General features: G+C 39.2%; 2 long non-coding RNA genes across 4 annotated transcripts in view; one reads left to right on the top strand and one right to left on the bottom strand.

The window, feature by feature from the left end:
* LOC137166286 (uncharacterized) overlaps nt 1–14,545 on the bottom strand; it is a 34,316-nt gene extending 19,771 nt beyond the window's left edge. The window contains exon 1 of the long non-coding RNA XR_010923628.1: nt 14,507–14,545. This is a non-coding gene — a long non-coding RNA (uncharacterized lncRNA). The remainder of the gene's footprint in view (nt 1–14,506) is intronic.
* The window catches only part of LOC137166276 (uncharacterized), a 112,139-nt gene extending 94,657 nt beyond the window's left edge, over nt 1–17,482 (top strand). For all 3 annotated transcript variants that reach the window (XR_010923618.1, XR_010923617.1, XR_010923616.1), the window contains 2 exons: nt 15,044–15,168; nt 15,298–17,482. This is a non-coding gene — a long non-coding RNA (uncharacterized lncRNA). The remainder of the gene's footprint in view (nt 1–15,043; nt 15,169–15,297) is intronic.
* The last annotated feature ends 2,199 nt before the right edge of the window (nt 17,483–19,681 follow it).

The following is a 19,681-nucleotide window of genomic DNA, read 5'->3' as shown; positions in this document are numbered from 1 at the left end:
TGTAGAGTTGGTTTAAAAAACAACCACCATCACAACCTTTTTAGATGGAAATGAACATTTTAATTAAAAATTGTGTTCCCTTCAAAATATTCCCCCCCCCCCCAATGATTTGAAATAAAAGTGTTGATTTTGTTTTCTTTCAAGTAGAAAATTTCAGTTTTGAATTATTTTAAGTGAAAAAGATTTCTATTTGTTTTGGGAATGTGGTTATCCCGTGACCCTTTCTCTCCTCTTTCTTCCTCCCCCAACCATTCTCCAATAGAAGAAATGAAAGAATGGACAGAAAGTGGGATGGAGTGAGAGGGGAGGGTTAAAAAACCAAAAAAAGGCAAAACCTTTTTATTCAAAATAGTAAAAAAAAGCTTTGCTTTGAAAACATTTTTTTTTTGTTCATTTTGAATTGTTTCATTAAGAAATCCACGAAAAAAATGCAAACAAAGTGAAAAAATATTTGGCTGTGCTCACATTTTTTTGTGGAAAATGCTTGCTGTTGTTCAGCCAGACTTACTAAAATGATGCTTGCAGCCATTTTGGGTAACTTTCTGACACTAATTAGGAAACAGAGAGGAGAGCCACAGGACAACAGGATGCTGTCTAGTTTAACCATATCCTCTGGATTGGCTCTAAGGTTGTGGGTGAGCTTTCTCAATCAATATATTCTTCTGAAGGTATACGTTTCATTAACAAAGTATCCTGGACACTCACTCTGAATTATATATGAATTTACTTTATGTCTTATCTATGGCAGGTAAAGTAACCACTTCTTGGGTCCCTGACAGGATCCCTTTAGTGAAGAGGGAAGGGGGAGGATAGGGAGAGCAATATTACAGAGATAAGATAAGTGCAGTTGTAACTCCATTGCCAGTTTCCATTTCAGTTTCTCTTGATCTTGCCTGCCCTCAACATATCTTGTCTTCTAGCTCTTCTGTGCAGGGAACATGTCTTTTTATCTTTTTTGGTACCATGTCTAGCACGTTTCTGGGTGCCAGATAAATAATAGCCAATGTTAGGATGGTTAATAATTATTATTACTTCCTCTTAGATAGGTAAGTCATGGGGAAGTTTTATGAGAATGCACTCATTCCAGTTATCCATGGTTAAATACACTTCACAGACATTCCCTTCAGGAAACTGTCAGAACAAAAAAGTTAGAGGTTTCATTCTATGAACATATGAGGCATCTGTGAGACACGGCCTCACACAACAGATGTAGTCACACAGTACATAAATGTATGTCATAACTCCTACTGTCCATTTTCAGGCAATCTGGACTGGCAAAGTAATTTGTAACTGTCTGATTGGCAGCTTTCTTGCACTGTTTAGTTGCAGTGGGACAGATTGTCCTTTTCTCTGTCAAAAGACACAAAGAGAAAATCTTCTCCCAGTATTACTGCAGCCACAAGTCCTGATTTTCAAATATTTTTGAATACACGGGTTTCTCATAGAAAATTACTGCACGCACAATGGACCTGCAGATTCTATGCTTTTTGGTTTTCAACTTCAGAAGCAGTTTTATCTCCTTTTAAAAATGTTGCTCTACGTATTCAGTACAGAATGCACTCAGGCCTTCTCCTATGGACTCCACTTTTCATAGGTTTCTGTACCAAGTGTTGGTTGAGCAACTCATGGATGATTTTAGAGAGAGTAATCCTGGCCCTAATGAATGTAATGGGATTTTAACCATTGACTTCAATAAAGCCAGGAGGTCACCCATAGCTTTTTCTGTAGGACTTGGATCTTATTTTTGTCTGACACTGTTAGCTAGTCCTGTGGAGTCTTGTTCCAGTTGATTTCCTGTGCAAAGTTTGTGATGTTATTGTGCTAATTAATACTGATCAGCAATACATCTATGCTGGAAATTCTCTTGACTTTTTTTGTATGTTGTATGAATTCCATCTAACATATACATTCTGGAGAGCCTTGTGGGTGATATAAGCCACAAAAAGGCACTTTATTTGTCCTTTGGCATCTAGCTGTACATAACATAGCCTATAAAGATATACGTGCAACTAAAGATGGTGCAATATTATTTGCAGAAAGGTTTGTCATTTTCATTGACATTTTTTGTTTTAAAAAAGTAGGAAATTCTCTTTAAAACTGCTGTGAGAACACTGATGCAACGTTACTAAGAAATCAATAGTTGGGGAATGTCCATGTACTACTTTAACCTACCTTAGTTTTTCCCCCTTTTTGTGTATGCATTATTCACTGTACAACCTTGAGTAATTCCCTGTGTATAAAGCCCTTCATTTTTAGTTTTTGTTTTGTTTGAAATTTCTCAGGAATTTATCATTGTTTATTACAAAATGTTTTTTAAAATGCATGAAAATCAGTGCAAAAGTGAACTTTTCTGGGTAAATACTGGGATTAACTTGGGGGGGACAGCAGGGAAAAAATGATCAATTGAGAAAAATAAGAATACTGCAAGTAAAAGCAGTTTAATGCTGTGGTTTATTTCATGAACTGTACATAGATAGGAATGTGTGGGTATCTTCATGAGTGTTGTGTATATTTTCCACTACATTGACTTACTTAAGACAAGCTCACATTTACCCTTAGACTAATTTATGAACATAAACACATCCACCTAAAAAACTGTACAGGCTTTTCTTAACATAATCAATACTTTCATGTACTTGAGTGGTCTAAATTCAGGTGAAAATCATTAAAAAACAAATAAAAGTTTTTGTAAAACTCATCATTTTTTCAATAAAAATCAATAGAAACTGAAAATGAAGGGTGTGACTGAAAGCATCCCTGTTTTCACACCCCACAACATATTGTAATCTTTGCACAAAATATGCCTTGTGAGTTCTCATTTAAAAATTAATAACTCACTAGTCTATAATATCATGGTGAAGTGTATGTGTCATGCGGGCTGTCTTGAGAGGGGGGCAGCTAGTATATTGTGTGACATCAGCATGGCAGAATCATAATAATCCATGTGGGATAGGCCATGTCAGGTGTGGTTAGGAAGGTTAGTAAGAGAATATTACTTATGTTCATGTGTAATATGTGAAATGGAAGTTATAGATGTATTTGAGATATCTGTGTTTCAAATTGTCTGCCTGAGCAACACCCAAGATAGGATGGCTGCATGACAATGGCCAGCGTAATGGCCCATTAAGGCCTTCCCAGGTACGAGGGGCCCAGAGAAAGAAGCCAGCATCACTAATGAGTCACCAGAACCTGCTTACGTGACTGGACCCCAGGCACACCTGAAGAGTCACCAGGATTGGCCCATGTGACTCCGGACTCCATTTTAGCTCCTGCAAATTTCACAGGCCACATGGCCAAAAGACAGAGGGTATATAAGATCAAGCCAGAGAAACCATTTTGTCTTTGCTCCTGTCCAGTCTGCAGACCTACACCTATCTCTGAATCTATTCATCTTGCAACTGAACCGAAGGACCTAGACGCATCCAGGTACTGGATGTGAACCAGAGAGAACTACACAAGCCTGCAAATCCACATTTCTTCCAGAAACCTGATGTAAATGGACTTTTAATCATTTGTATATCTGTGATTTACTTTAACCTTTTAACATTTCTCTCATGGTTTATTTCTTTCTTTTTACAATAAACCTTTAGTTTAGATACTAAAGGATTGGCTGCCAGCGTGGTATTTTAGGTAAGATCCAAACTTATATTGAACTGGTGCTGTGGCTGACTCCCTGGGGTCAGAGGGAACCTTTTTAGTAAAGAGCAGAGAGTTCTAGTAACTGGTCTCTTTACTGAACCTAGTGCTGATTTGGGAGCCTGGAGCTGAAATGCAGTAAAGGTGGCTGTGGGCATTTGTGGACTAGCTTCTTGATATCCAGTGTGGGGAAATCAGAAGCAGTTCGTGGCTGGTTGGGAAGCCGGGATTCAGTGTCACCCAGGGTGTGTGGGGAGAATCTGCTCTCCTTTTGCAGCCTGCCCTGACCTTGGCATTATCAGTTGGCTACCCTGGGCATGGACGGTAAAGTTATGAAATCCCCCAGTACTATGTTATGAATGCATGTTCAAAACCACACAGCCCTGCAGAAGTTGTTTAACAGGTCTATCCTAAACCAAGGAATGTAGGTTTACCTCAATTTACTTAAGTCATAAACAGGATCCTTGCTAAATGCAAGCACAAGCCATGAGTTAAAGGTTTTCCTCAACAACCAACACCTGCAGCATGATCCATACCCAGTTTACCTCAGCATGACATTGGATAAATCATTAACATACCGCAACCACTTGAGGCAGATGTCAGTCAAAGTCAGCACTTGGAACAACCTGCTCAGAAAATTGGCCCGTTCAACCTGGGTGAGAGTGCCTGGACGCTTAGAACATCAGCCTTTGACCTCTGCTATTCAACAGCAAAGTACTGTTCTCCTGTCTGGTGTCACTCTTCTCATAGGAGGCTGGTCGATGTAGAATTTAACAAAGCTATGTGTGTTGTTACTGGAAAATTATGGGCAACTCCGTTGCCATGGCTACTGATACTTAGTAATATAGCACCACCCCACATTCACCATGCGAAGGCTTCTGTCAAACTGCTGGCCAAGATCCGTGAGAATAACGACCTGCCATTGTACACAGATTTCTTCAACCACCCACCAGCTCGCCTGTCTTCTAGATGCCCTTTATTGGAGCATAAATGGCCATAATACATGACAATGGAATCTGCTTGGCACACGTGTGGTCAACAACAACCTTAATTAATCACACTCATCACTGGCACAACCATCCGTCCACTAGGTTTTGATCTGCTATGACACCTATAGTCATCTCTGAGCCAGGTTCAGACAGGACAGGGCAACGGTGCTGCCAATCTCTTTAAGTGGGTTTTTTCTAATGACCTGCGATGCAACTGTGGTCAACTTCAGACTATGTCACATATCATTGTCGAGTGCCCACTGACTTATTTTGACAGTGGGTTTCTGGCTCTCCATCTGGCTGATGATGACTCCATTAAATCATAGAGTTGGAAGGGACCTCAGAAGGTCATCTAGTCCAACCCCCTGCTCAAAGCAGGACTAACCTCAGCTAAATAATCCCAGCAAGGGTTTTGTCAAGCCACAGTTTAAAAACCTCTAAAAATGGAGATTCCACCACCTCTCTAGGTAACCCATTCCAGTGCTTCACCACCCTCCTAGTGAAAAACTTTTTTCTAATGTCCAACTAGGCCTCCCCCACTGCAACTTGAGTCCATTGCTCCTTGTTCTGTCATCTACCACCATTGAGAACAGCCTAGTTCCATCCTCCCTGGAACCTCCTTTCAGGTAGTTAAAGGCTGCTATCAAATCTCCCCTCATTCTTCTCTTCTGCAGATTAAACAAGCCTAGTTCCTTCAGCCTCTCCTCATAAGTCTTGTGCTCCAGCCCCCTAATCATTTTTGTTGCCCTCCGCTGGACTCTCTCCAACTTGTCCACATACTTTTTGTTGTGGGGGGCCCAAAACTGGACACAATACTCCAAACGTGGCCTCACCAATGCCGAATAGAGGGGAATAATCACCTCCCGCGATCTGCTGGCAATGCTCCTACTAATGCAGTCCAACATGCTATGAGCCTTCTTGGCAACCAGGGCATAATGCTGACTCATATCCAGCTTCTTATCCACTGTAAACCCCAGGTCCTTTCCTGCAGAACTGCTGCCTAGCTCATCGGTCCCCAGTCTGTAGCTGTGCATGGGATTCTTCCGTCCTAAGTGCAGGACTTTGCACTTGTTGAACCTCATCAGATTTCTTTTGGCCCAATCCTCCAGTTTGTTTAGGTCCTTCTGTATCCTATCCCTATCTTCCAGGATATCTACCACTCCCCCCAGCTTTGTGTCATCTGCAAACTTGCTGATGGTGCAATCTACCCCGTCCTCCAGATCATTAATGAAGATGTTGAACAAAACCAGCCCTAGGACTGACCCCTGGGGCACTCCACTTGTGACCGGCTGCCAGCTAGACATGGAGCCATTGATCACTACTTGTTGAGCCCTCTGCTGTAGCCAGTTCTCTATCCATTTTATAGTCCATTCATCCAACCCATACTTCTTTAACTTGCTGATAATAATGCTGTGAGAGACCGTATCAAAAGCTTTGCTAAAATCAAGGTATATCACGTCCACCGCTTTCCCCACATCCACAGAGCCAGTCACCTCTTCATAGAAAGCAATCAGGTTGGTCAGCCATGACTTGCCCTTGGTCAATCCATCTTGACTGTTCCTGATCACCTTCCTCTCTTCCAAGTGCCTTAAAATGGATTCCTTGAGAACCTGCTCCGTGATTTTTCCAGGGATTGAGGTGAGGCTGACCAATCTGTAGTTCCCTGGATCCTCTTTCCTCCCTTTCTTGAAGATGGGCACTATATTTGCTTTTTTCCAGTCATCAGGGACCTCCCCCAATTGCCATGAGCTTTCAAAGATAATAGCCAATGGCTCTGAAATCACATCAGCCAACTCCCTCAGCACCCTCGGGTGCATTGCATCTGGCCCCATGGACTTGTGTATGTCCAATCTTTCTAAGTAGTCTTGAACCTGTTCCTTCAGTACTGCGGGATGTTCACCTCCTTCCCATTCTGTGCCACCCAGTGCAGTAGTCTGGGAGCTGACCTTGTCTGTGAAGACAGAGGCAAAAAAGGCATTGAGTACCTCAGCTTTCTCCACATCCTCTGTCACTAGGTTGCCTCCCCCATTCTGAAGGGGCCCACACTTTCCTTAATCTTCCTCTTGTTGGTAACATACCTGTAGAAACCCCTTCTTGTTCCCCTTCATGTCACTTGCTAGCTGCAACTCTAATTGTGCTTTGACCTTCCTGATTTCATTCCTGCATGTTCTAGCAGTGTTTTTATAATCCTCCCTAGCCATCTGACCACCTTCCACTTCTTGTAAACTTCTTTTTTGTGTTTAAGTTCACCAAAGACTTCTTTGTTAAGCCAAGCTGGACGCCTAGCATATTTGCTATTCTTTCTGCATGTCGGGATGGTTTGTTCCTGTGCCCTCAATAAGATTTCTTTAAAATACAGCCAGCTCTCTTGGATTCCTTTTCCCCTCATATTAGCCTCCCAGGGAATCCTGCCCATCAGAAAGGGATAAAGAACCCCAAATTAGCTCTCTGTTTCACCTAAGACGACAAAGGCATTATAACCTTTGGGCCTCTGGGAGAGATCCTGACCAAAGAAAGGATCAGTCTCTGTCTTGTTGGAAGACTGTGGATGAGAAAGGTCATTTTAAACAAAGCTTTGAACCAAAAGTTGCTAGATTAAATTTTAGACGCATATTTTCACTTTTGCTTGTAACCATTTCTATCTTTATCTCCTATATTTGAATTCACTTAAAATTCTATCTTTTTTTGTTAATAAACTTGTGTTTTTTAATCTACATCCATCCTGTCCTGTGTTTAAACTGAACTGTCTGGTAATGCCAGTTAAAGTAGCAAATTGTTGAGTATTGACTCTTCACAAGAGTAACGAACCTTTAAGATCTGAACTGTCCAGGAGAGAGCTGGACAGTACAGAACACATTCTGGGAAAACTCTCAACTGGGAGTGTGTTGGGATCACCTGCAAGTAATAACCAAGTCTGGTGGAAGTCAAAAAGAGACTGGTGTGATGCTGACAGACTGCTGGGGTCAGAGCTCCTGGACCAAGGCTGCAGCTATATACTCAGGGTGTGGCCCGCATGCTTATAGACTGTTTGTGAGTGGCCCAGGTTAAGAGCCACAACAGCAGAGAATTATGAGGGACTCAACCTGACAAGGCAGGCGGTGACAAAACCCCTCACTGGTCTGAGTAGCACCCCAGAATGTGACAAGGGCCTAACCTGTGCACCATGTACCCTGTTTACAGCATGAGGCAGCGGTCCTGTTGTGAGTGTGGAGGGGAGTATGTGACCATATAATTAAAGATTGTGTCATAATGCATACACATGCAGAAGGGGGACAAATTAAGGTTGCACAGGCCTCCTTAATTCTGGCAATTTCTAAAGTCTCAATGTTCGACTTTGCAACCATAACACATTTAGGTAGTATTCCCCCCCCCCCCCCACATCATATATGTGTGTGTGTATGACAAAATTCATATTGATTTTGAATAGGAGCAGCACTACTCTTAAGAATGTACTAAAATTATATGATATTAACATTTGTTGTATGATATGTAATGTGATATGCTGTGATCAGAGCACACTGTATCGTCCCTGTGTCAGTGATGCAGTCAAGGTTACCTATTACACCCTTGGCATTTGCTGGCTTTTGAGTGACTGATCCTAAATTACTTTGTATATGTAACTGTGTTGTCCTCCTGTGTGTGGCTCCCCAAAATGATAAAAACCCTTTTATGTTGTGATGTTCACCCCACCCCTACAACCTAGACTGGCGTGTAGCTGTGTGAACCACCCACTCCAGGGTCGGCCCATGCCCAGCTTCCTGCATGTCTCACCTACTGAAGGAGCACTCCAGCCAGCCACTCATGGGATAGCTCACAGCAAACACCCCCAGTCCCCAAGGCAACCCCGGGAAGTGCCGTCTTGCAGGGTTCAGTGCTGCACATTGCACCCTGCAGGCTGATTTACACTTGTCCATCAATTTATCAAAGAAATTGATGTGCACTAGCTCTGTCACTCTAAGTGAAGTATCTCCACACACACAGTCCACATGCACTGTTAGATAAAACAAAAAAATAAGTTTGATTACAGTAAGATTTTAAGTGAATCTAAGTCAGATTATTAATAATTGTGATTAACTCCTTGATTTAACAAAAAGATAACTCGCATCTTAACCTAAGATTAATATGTCACTCTATATTCAGTTTACTACACAGGCTGGTTGCGATACGTCTTGTAACCAGCCCCCTTCCCTCTCCCTGTGGGTACATGCCAGTCCTTGATGGTGCTTGGAAGGTAGATTCCTGGAGAGAGCCAAGAGACAAAGACACCTCAGCTTTTAATAAGTTTCCCCAGCACCCCTGGGGTCAGGTGATTGGCCCTGTCTAGCAATGGGCATGATTTCTTCCACTTGAACCAAAGTGCTCACAGGTGCTTAGGCCAGACCATTGTTCCTGTATGCATGCCTCTGTGGGGAATGGAAACACAGCTTGGTGTTCATCTGCATCTATTCAAACCCTGTGACACACACATTTGGGGACATGACACAGCAGTTTCATCTCTGTACATATGAATGACATTGCAGGAAACATGCTAACATAACAATAACGTTCAGTATGCCATAAGCATTCCAAAAACACCTTACATGGCATACTTTGCATCAGACAATACACAGTTACACTGTAAGGGTGAACATAAATGATATACAAATCACACCATAAGAGGTACATGTGGTACAGCATGTCACACACATGTCTACATCCTGAGGTCAAAGAATACAGAACTTTATTTACTTATTGATTAAAATAGCAATCCTGTATGCAATAAATGTATCAAAAATGTGTTCTTTAAAAACATGACCTTAAATGACTATCTGTGTAGATACACTAAGAGTCCATGCCTTGATATTTTTACAGTTGATCCATACTTATAACTCGCTTTTCCGCCTCTCTCCCCTCTGGTTATCATAGTTTTCCCTTTTCTTATTGCATGAAGGTATTTCACAGTCTGAAGGTCACCTGCTACAATAAAGTCAATAGTCAAAGCCACATATGTGGTTTAGCTGTTGACTATAATGTCAGGCAGCAAAGGTCAATTTTTGACATTGGATCCTTTCTGTACCTTATATTTATGCAGTCCTTCTTGTCTCAATTCTTTAAAAATTATGGGCCAGACCCACAGCAAATGTAAGTCATTTCCACTGAAGTCAGTGGAGTAACATCAGTTTACCTCAGCTGAAGATCAGAATGGTAAGTTCTTTAGACTTTTTCCGCCCATCATTTGCAAAGCAGTCCCAGTGTCTCCCAATGTATTTGTTATTCATAAGTGTTCAACTGATATTTGTTTGTATAAACTATCATCTGAGGGATTCTTTTCAAATTGTTAACTTTGATTATTTGCTATTTCTAGAGTATGATTGGTTGTCTTAGTTACATGCTATTATTTCTGCTGTGTGAGCCACTGACTCAAAATCCTTAAACAGCACAATAATGAATGAAGAATAATGCACATCTAACCACATAACCATCTGTTCTAAAATTTGACACACTTTTTGGCTGCACAAACATTTTTATAATTAAACCAGATGTCATATGAGTTCCCACAAACAATTAACAATGTGACTCTTTGGGTAATGGTGGACTTAACTAACCAAACTATTTGCCAATGTCTATGTCACATGATCAGCCCTAAAAATGAGGCATAATTAGATTTCACTTAACCCCCCCCAAAATTCTTCAAGTTTCCCTTGTGGGGTAGGAGATGCAGTATGTGTCAGGGTGAAAGTTAACCCTAACACAGATATGACTCTAAGTAACTACTCCATTTATAATGGCACAATTTACAGAGATATTACATCTTAATATAGGTGAACTGTTCTTTTCATAATGCAGAGACATTATTATATGTGAAATATTTTGGATGATATCTTCACCTCTCTGAGACACCTCTCAGAGCTTGATGTGAGAGACTGTAAATCAAAAGTGTACAGCGAGTATTTTTTTTCCAGTTCAGGGAAGTTGTGAGGATTTGGAAGACAAATTCACAGGCCAAAAAGCTGAAAATATTTTAACAAAGCATTTTTTTAATTGGGGAAGACAGTAACCCAAGGAAATGGATATGGGCAAATTAAGAGCTGAGAATTATTTTCCTTGAAACAAGGATTAGTTCTCATTAGACTGGTGTTGGTGAAGCCATCTCAGGTTACTTTTTAATTAACAATTTTTGTGGCAGCTCTCATGCGTAAAATATGTGTGGCAGATTAAACAATCTGCTGTAGGAGAATATTTCTTAAAATAGTTTTTTCACTAGGCTTTAGATCTATTCCTTTACATTTTATAGAGATATCCTTTATATCTTATCTTATCTTATATCCTTTATATCTTATAGAGAGCAGTATCCAAGCTTCAAACTTGAGGTTTGGACAAAAAGTAGGAAAGAAACAAAGGTGTATCTATAAATCTGGAACCTCTAGTTCTCGCTTAGGATAAGCATGCAGGACACAATCAGTTACTCAGATCTTCAGCTGCCGTGCAAACACCATGTGCTGTACCCCCAAATCCATAGTGAAGTTTATCCCGCTCCAGGATGACCCTTTGTTGGGTTATGAATGGACTGTCAGCTTCTATGTCAAACCCCCTGCCACATCCAATGGAGGTATATCCGGGAGAAACGATTTGTGTGTCTGAGGCATCACAGCACTAGTTGCTGAATTGACCACTCAAGGTCATCAGAAGCCAGTGTAAATTAGAGCAACCCTCAGTTTTTAGTGGCCCGGGCTCTCAATGAACAGACAGCCCAGCATTAGAGGTGGAGAAGAAAAGAGGTTTAAAGTCACCTTGGTGTGCCCTTTCACCATCTCTAGCTGCCTGTGCACTCCTTGGTCATGGCTGCAGATCTGGGACAGAAATGACATTTGGTTCTATGTGAATTTGTTTGAAGCAACTGCCATCTTTTTTTATTTAGGATTTGTGCATATTGAGTAGGTTCATGGAGTGGGCAATACGGATAGTTTGAAGTCAATGCTTTTGACTCAGCCCTTACTTCAAGAAATATGGATATATCCATGGGAATGCTGCATTTCGAGAGAGTTTCTTTGTTCTGGCTTAAATGTCTAAGCACCATGTTTGAAATGCGTAAACTCACTCAACCACTGCTTCAGATACAGATGAAGTTAATTCAGTCCTTCAGGAGTAGTTATACTGAGTGTTGAACAACTTAATGTATGCATGATATTTGGGATGAAACTGTAAAATCCATCACCACCGAAAAGCAGCCACCTCTTGGGTGGGGTAGTTAGTGATACAGAGCATTCTCCACAACAGCATATGTGCCAGTAGAGAACATTTTGGGCTAAAAAAACCTAGACAAAAATCCCCATTTTTCAAAAATCGTATGCAATATTTAATGACTATACAGAAGTACAGCTAGGACATTGTTTTTTTAAAGTATCCCGCAACAGGTGATGGGATGAAAGGCCCTATATAAATATATAATGTTATTATATTATGATAGTATATGTAGAAAGAGACTATTTTTAAACAGAACTGCTTTTTATTGAAGTAAACAATGAAATATTTTCTGTGATCAATTCAAATAACTTGTTATGAATGCATTTCCTTTAAATATATATAACTTCAGCTTGTAAGGAGGATAACATATGTATATAGTCCTCATAAATTTCTATATTTTTCCAAGAGGTGGACAGAAAACTTTAATCTTTTGCATGCAAGGGGTGGTACATATAACTTTAAAAAATAATATGTTCTAGATATAATTTTTATAGCTTCAAGAAGGCATTCTATAAACAACTTTACCCTTTCCAGGGGCTATATATATATATATATATATATATATATATATGAGAATGATTATATATTAAAAAACCTCTTTGGTTATTCATAGTTTAAATGTTTAAACCGAATCATGCTGAGAACATGAGCCATTGATATTATTTATATGAAATCCAGCTAATGATGTTGCCTTATAATTAGCTTGTATGTAGGCTGGAAACAGTTTACAAAAATGTAGTTGGAAGCAGACATTCATGTGGTTCTTTATGATCGCCAAATGTCTTTATCAAGACTCCAGTGTGGAGAATGATGTCATCCTCAGGATCTTGAAAAATAAATCATTATTAAAGATACATAAAGAGTGCTCAGATTAGAAAAATGCATCCATTAGAAAATTAGAGAGGTTGCTTTATCTTCATTAGATCCCCCTAATGCTCCAGTAGAAGGTTTTTGATAATGAAACAGTCTCTTTCGTTGGTGCAATGCATAATGTTAACACATGGCTAATAACCCAAACTCAGTTTTTAAAATATTAATTTTGAATTGTCTTACAATAAGAAAAAACAATGAGATGTCCATTTTCATCTCTGATGATTTAATCGCAGTTGTCACATTTGAATTATGACCATTCTAGTGCAAGCAGTGTTAAGCACTTTCATCTAATTGCTATTTTCAGGAGTGTTTAACTCATTAAAGATATTCCTGTGGGCTGAAAGAGAATACTAATCCTTGATCAAGGAAAGATGTATTTTATACATTTGATTTTTTTTTAAATAGTCATCATTTTGGATTTATTTTTGTTTTCTTTGATTAAACAAACTTTTTTTTGTATGATATAATTTGTTAGTCTCGGGGCAAAAAAAGATCACTTAAAAAACATGAAATCTCTAACAGTATCCCTCCAAATCTGCAAGACACAGATCACCTACAGAAGGGCTCCTGCCTGGTCAAGAGGAAGTTGGCTACATGTAATGAAAGAGGGACTCCTCTTTTTCCAAACACTTAGCAGAACACACACAACTGTATGTACATCTGGCTCTTGGGGGAGCACATCTAATTAGGCATTAAGGGACTGATTAAGGCTTTTCCATTTCCTTCTATGGGCTCTGAATCAGGTCCTAGGGGCCAGGTTTACACATTTGTAGGGGCCTAAAGATACCGATAGCAGATAGTTAGTGGAAATTACAAAAATACCCAAGTGATGGGTATTGTTCAATGGAAGTTAGGTACCTAATCTAATTTTGAAAATCCCAATAGCTATCTAAATTACTTGGAAAAATTTGGCCCTACATTTTTAATACAGCTTTGTTATTTCAAGATTTGATCCTGTTGTAAAGAGGTCAGATAATCAGGCTCAATCAAATGTATTAATCAACAATTATTAGTCAAAGATTAATCAGCACAATATAGAAAGGCAAATATATTATTGATCTGGGGAAGCAATTCCACAGCCCTCTCTATTTTACCTATCTTTCAGGCACTCACCCCTTGATATATCATGTTTGTTCACCGAAAAAAAAAAAGAAAGAAAGAAAATTCCATTCTCATAACTTCTAGAGTTCTTTTCATGCATCTCAATTTCCATAACTGATAAGCTAAAAACATCTTTCATAAATCATTATCTCATCAATCACAAAACACCTGTAACAATAAGCATTCCGTTTCTTGTTTTCATGGACATCTGGACACATTTTCTAAGGGCCAGTGGGCAGAGCAAGTGATCACACAATCCATCTTTTACTAGCACACTAAGATTTAGACTGAGTACAAAGGATCATAAACACAAAACAGTTCTGAGTACAAAGGATCACGAGAGTCTGGTTCATCTACTAACAGCCTGATCATTTTTCTACTTATGTTTTTATAACTGAGAAAACATTAAAACAATGATTTCATGAATGATGAAAACTACTTTCTCTTTAACAGTTTCATGGATCAAAGCTATACAATGTTTTTTGCACAGAACTAAAGAGATACAAGTATGAAAAAAGAAATGGGATTGCCACGGAGTTTCTCTATTGCTACTAAGTGTGCCACACTGCCTGGCCAGTTTCTTTGTCTCTTAACCACAAACACACACCAGGTGGTTGTTACCCTTTCATCACGTGTATTTATTCTTCACTTATAAAGTATAACAGAGCACATGACATACTTACAGCAATAGACAACGTCCCCACAGACTTCTCTTGTCAGCCCAAATTCACCCTTTGAGTTCCCCCCTGCTTCCTGTTCCTCCTATTTATAACCTCCCAGTTACTGAGCCAATTGCCTTATTACCCCAGCCTTTGCCACCCCAGGGCCAGTAATTTGCAACAGAAACTGGTGATTTGGTTTCAGTTAAGTCTGCACTCTTCCCAGTGCTGCAGCAACTTCAGTGACCAAAGTGCTACTAATAGTGCCGTCACTGTGACCAGGCAGGTTTATAAAACAGAAATGTCTAGGCAAAAGAACCAGAAATACTTTGGATATTGACAAAGTAAAAGTGAAAATCTAAGTGTGTATGAAGGGGAGGATTTAGTAAGGTTAAAAAGAGGAGGAAAAAGGAATTTACCATATAAAGGACCCACTACAAAAACAGTCAAGAATTTTATAATCAATAGATCTTGGTGGTGGAAAAAGAGGGAATTAGTTGGTATAAGAGTAAACAACAGAGGTAGCTTAACTGTTCATGATTTCTTTTTTCTTTCCCCAAGAGGTAAAATGGGAATGATGTAGTCTTCAAAATCTTGTACCAGTTACTGTGAAAGATCTGGAAGTCTGCTTCTAATGTACACATCTGAGTGTCACTATATGGAAATACAGAATAGTTTTACTGCAGGTTAGTCAAAATGTAACTTTTTTTTTGTAAATATCTAAACCTATTATATTTGCCACATGGGTGTGTTAAAGTAAATTGGTTTGGGCTTATTTCTTTACATCACTATTTAAAAGTTTGTATTGCCTACAGGAAAGTGAACTAGAGAATATTTTCTGTGAACTGTGAGGAAAGAAGTAAGAAATGAAATGAGAAAGAAGACGTGAAAAATGACTGTACAGCAACTACTCATAATCACCAGCTGAGTATCCTTTTATTTTCATATAAAGCATGTAAATAATCCAGGATTGGGGTGGCTGAAGCAACAAGATAACAGGAAATGAAAGACTGAAGAGTTAGACAGACAGAGGGGCAAACCCACCCCAGCAGCAAATGGCACCATGCCATTGGAAACAGGAGAAATGAATGTGAATTTGCTTGTAATGAATTTGGCCTAAAGACTATTATTGGGAATGGAACAATATGAGCTGTGTTGTATTCTGACTTGGCTTTGAGGAATTAAGAAATTATGCTTTCCTGACATTAAAGGTAGAATTGTTGAAACGGTACAAAGTTTGTCCAGATGTCTGCAAGACCTGGCATAAATAAAATAATTATAATCATTTGCACATATAATATTTAATCTTCAAATACTCGGAGCCTGTGCTTGGTGCAGCTGAAGAATAGGAAGCAAAGCTAGTTGTAATCCACTTTACTAACTCCTTCTATTCTGGATCAGGTTGGGGGCTGATCCCACCCTCCGTGTAAGTTAGAGCAGACACTGACTGGAAAGGTCTTCTATGTGCTGTTCTGTTGGCCTAGAATTTCTGGCTCCATCTCTCTCCCTTAGATAGGAGAGTGAGTGTAATGAAATGGGCTTTGCTGCTTCACACCATTGGAGGATTCCTCTATGTCAGGAACTTCATAAAGGGGATTTCCCCTGGGCTAATGATCTGCCTTACAGTATACAGAGCCTTTCATCAGAATATCTCAAAATACTTTATTAAAAGTAGGAAGTATTGTATTATTATACCCATTTTATAAATAGAAGCATTAAAGCAAAGGGAGGTTAAGAGATGTGCACAAGATCACACAGAAGCCAGAACCAGAAAATGGAGTACAACCCGAGCCTCTTCTATCCCAAACCCCTAATTGAAACTCTAGGCCAAAATACAGCAAAATGCATTTTGACTTTATGGGTACAAATAAGTACACATTGTGGGATACATTCTGTTATCCATACTCAAGCAAAACTCCCATGGACTCAAGTGAGAATGTAGCTGAGTAAGGATGGCAGAACTGGTCTTTGTTGGAATGTGGCTCACTGAAATAAAAGACGTGAGAGAAATGGAGGAAAAATGCTGCTAATAACATCAGAAAGACAATGTTGGACAACATTCAAATGGGATGAACCAATTTAGAAACAAGACTGTGATCTAATGCTTATGACAGTATTCATGTTCACTGTAACCTATAATTGTATACCTGAGCTCCGTCATAGACTTTTGCTGTGTTCTAAATAATGTTAGCCTATCTTTTACCACTCACAATATGAAGTGTTTTAAACTGTCAACTCATTTGTTTGCTCTTAGTAAAGGCTTATAGATAAAAATATAATGATCTGTCAAACAGAACTATCCGTCCAGAGCAGTTAAGCAGATGGAAATTGTGTTGTGACAATTGATGCATTGTAATTCAAGTCATTAGCTTTTCTGCAATCAATTATCTTTTAGAGCCACCCAACTAATTTACTAATGGTGAAGCATAAAGAACATACACATAAGGCTGATTCTGTTCTCACTTACACTGGTGTGAAACATGTGTAACTACACTGACATCAACCATAATTCATGATTTACGTTGGTCTAAATTAGGGTCCAATAAACAGAAGAAAATAAGTAAAATGCTTTAAATACATTTAGGCAGTGTGACCTAATAGCGCACTGGACTGGGAAGCAGACTTAGGGTCTTTGTTCCTAGCTCTGCTGTTTGTCCTGTGAGGGACCTTGGGCCAGTCATTTCACTGCTTTCTGCCTCATTTTCCTTTCCCCATTTGTAAAATGGGGTTAATTATACCTACATTCCTTTTTGTAAAGTGCTTTGCTTTGAGATCTCCTGATCTACCATATAAGAGCTAGAATTATTATTATATTATGCTCACTAAAAGGTCTATTCTATCCTGGAAGAGTTCTGTTTGGTTCCTGTCCAAGAATCTGTTGCTTGTTTTCAGTAGCAGGGATGGATAAAGTCAATCCTGGAAATGGATCCATATTAATTAAAAAGTATGTTTTTAATTGTGTTTCTTAGCAAAAAAAAGAAGCTGGAACATTTTCACATATCAAGTCTCGTGAATCTTCTTTTTGTCGTTTTTTTAACAAAATATTTGAGTGCCAAAGCATCAGCAATCTTTTGGTTCTGCAGCCATATAAAAATATACATATATGTTAATTTTGTGATGCATGGATCCATTCACACCCCCAGTGGTAATATAAAATTTACTCTCAATATGCAAAGTACTGGAAAATTATTATGGTTATTTTAAAATTTATAGATATATATATAAAAAGCAAATATAGAACATATTTGTTGGATGAATAAAATCCACCCCATCAAATTTGGTGCCAGTAAGACGACCTGTGCAAATAACATTTGCAGGACTGGGCCCTTGTTTTGCTCTGCAGGGCCTGAATCTAATCTCATTTATACCTGCTTCACATCTGAGTAACTCCAGTGCCAGCAGTGAAGTTACACCAATGTAAAGCAAAAGTAAAGGATGACAGAATTTAGTCTGGAGATTTAATTCTACTACTTCCTAAAATGACATAAATTTCATTCTTGCATAAGGATTGGCCAGTATAGACCCCTGTGTTCATACAGAATCCTACTGAGCAGGATCAGCCACAAGGATCAGGAAGGTGTATCTCACACCATTCTTCCAGGCAATAGTAGATCTCAGATCTTGATGTCTTCTATGTCCATTCCCTCTGATATTTTGCTAAATGTTTCAAGGCCAATTTAAAAGAATGATGCTTTGAAAACGTTTTTTATTTCTCCTTTGGGATTTCTTTCTCTTTCCTTACTGGCATTTAATGCAATTCCTGACTGGCTTCTGATCATTTTCTTATTAATTCCAGATAGCTGTAACTACAAAGCTGCTCATGGGAACTTTCAGTTCCTTGTACTTCCAGGAGAATTTCTATGAATCAGGTTTTCCCACAGAGTTATTTTAGGATCAGATCCAATATTTGCTAAATTAATCAGGATTTCTTAGCGGGGCTGGATATGAGCCCAATGTAAGTTTATGGAAAAAAAAAAAAAAAAGCAAAAACCCACTGGTAACAAATATGGGTTCCCCACAGAGTCCTATCAATGTGTCTTCCTTGTGCACTCCTTATGGTGGTATGTAGAATACATACACTCATATCTCCCTTGCATAGGTATAGTAGTGTAAATGGTGAGGTACAGCGTAGGTGAGTTAAAAGTTCCTCTGAACCTCAGGGTATATACCCTACATGGCTCTCTACATGTCCAAGCCATGCATCTTCTGTGTCACAGGGAAGGGCTCCAGCAGCAAGGAAAGGCTCTGACAAGGGGGATGCTTGTACTAAAGACTGCTGCTAATGGTGTGTAATGTAGACTTACCACAGGATTCCAGCATGTCTTTACTCTTGTCACCTAAGCGGTGCCTCTGCCTATACTGCTGTTTATACCCGTGCTAGGGGGACGTGCAGTGTATGTACTGTGCCACCATAAGGTGTATTCAGTGCAGACACAACCAAAGAGAAAACCGGGCTCTGTTAATGAAGAAAGAGTTCTTAAAAGGCCCAGATCCCATTCCACTGTAAATCTATGTCCAAAGTAAGGTAAAATATTTGTTTACTACTGAGTTAAATTAGAGTCAGATCTTACCTTTTCTTATAAAATGGAGATGGTTTCTACCCCAAAGGGAAACATTAATCAAGAAATCAGTCTTTTTAATTAAAGATAGTATAGCTAGACTAGATATTCTTTTATACATTGTTTGATGAAGTGTTTTTAATTGTTAAATAGAGCAGTTATATCTTGATTATAACATAAGGGCCTTGACAAGCTCATCCAAAACAGATCTTTGAATTGAATAAGTTTGGCCAAATTGTCTGCTGGTGAATCCTCATTGATTACTGTGGAGAAAGAAAATATCTTTATCGGCCCTCATCACATGACATGCTTCAGAAATGGCTTACAATCCCTACCATCTGGCAGGAGTCAGTCTCTATTGACTCCCAAGGCTATTGTTATACTGCCAATATTATTTCTGTTAATCAGTTTGGGGACCTTCCATTTCTACTGGCAAGTAATCCTGGATATACCAAGCGGGACTGAAGCAGCAGGGTTCAGAGATATTCTGCCTATCTCTTATTCTGTTTGCACAGCTCTTTTTGTGTTTCATCCATGGCCTGCTGCAAAGACATCTATAAAATCAACCCTGAGAGGGTTGTCATCTTTTATGTTCCTGCCTTCTCTGTAGGTGCTTCTTCCCCTTCTCATTCGTTCTGCC

The sequence above is a fragment of the Emydura macquarii genome, unplaced genomic scaffold, assembly GCF_026122565.2.
Source record: "Emydura macquarii macquarii isolate MOO-44397 ecotype Brisbane River unplaced genomic scaffold, CSIRO-AGI_Emac_v2 contig_2825, whole genome shotgun sequence".
NCBI lineage: Eukaryota > Metazoa > Chordata > Testudines > Chelidae > Emydura > Emydura macquarii.
This window is presented reverse-complemented; position numbering and strand designations above follow the sequence as displayed.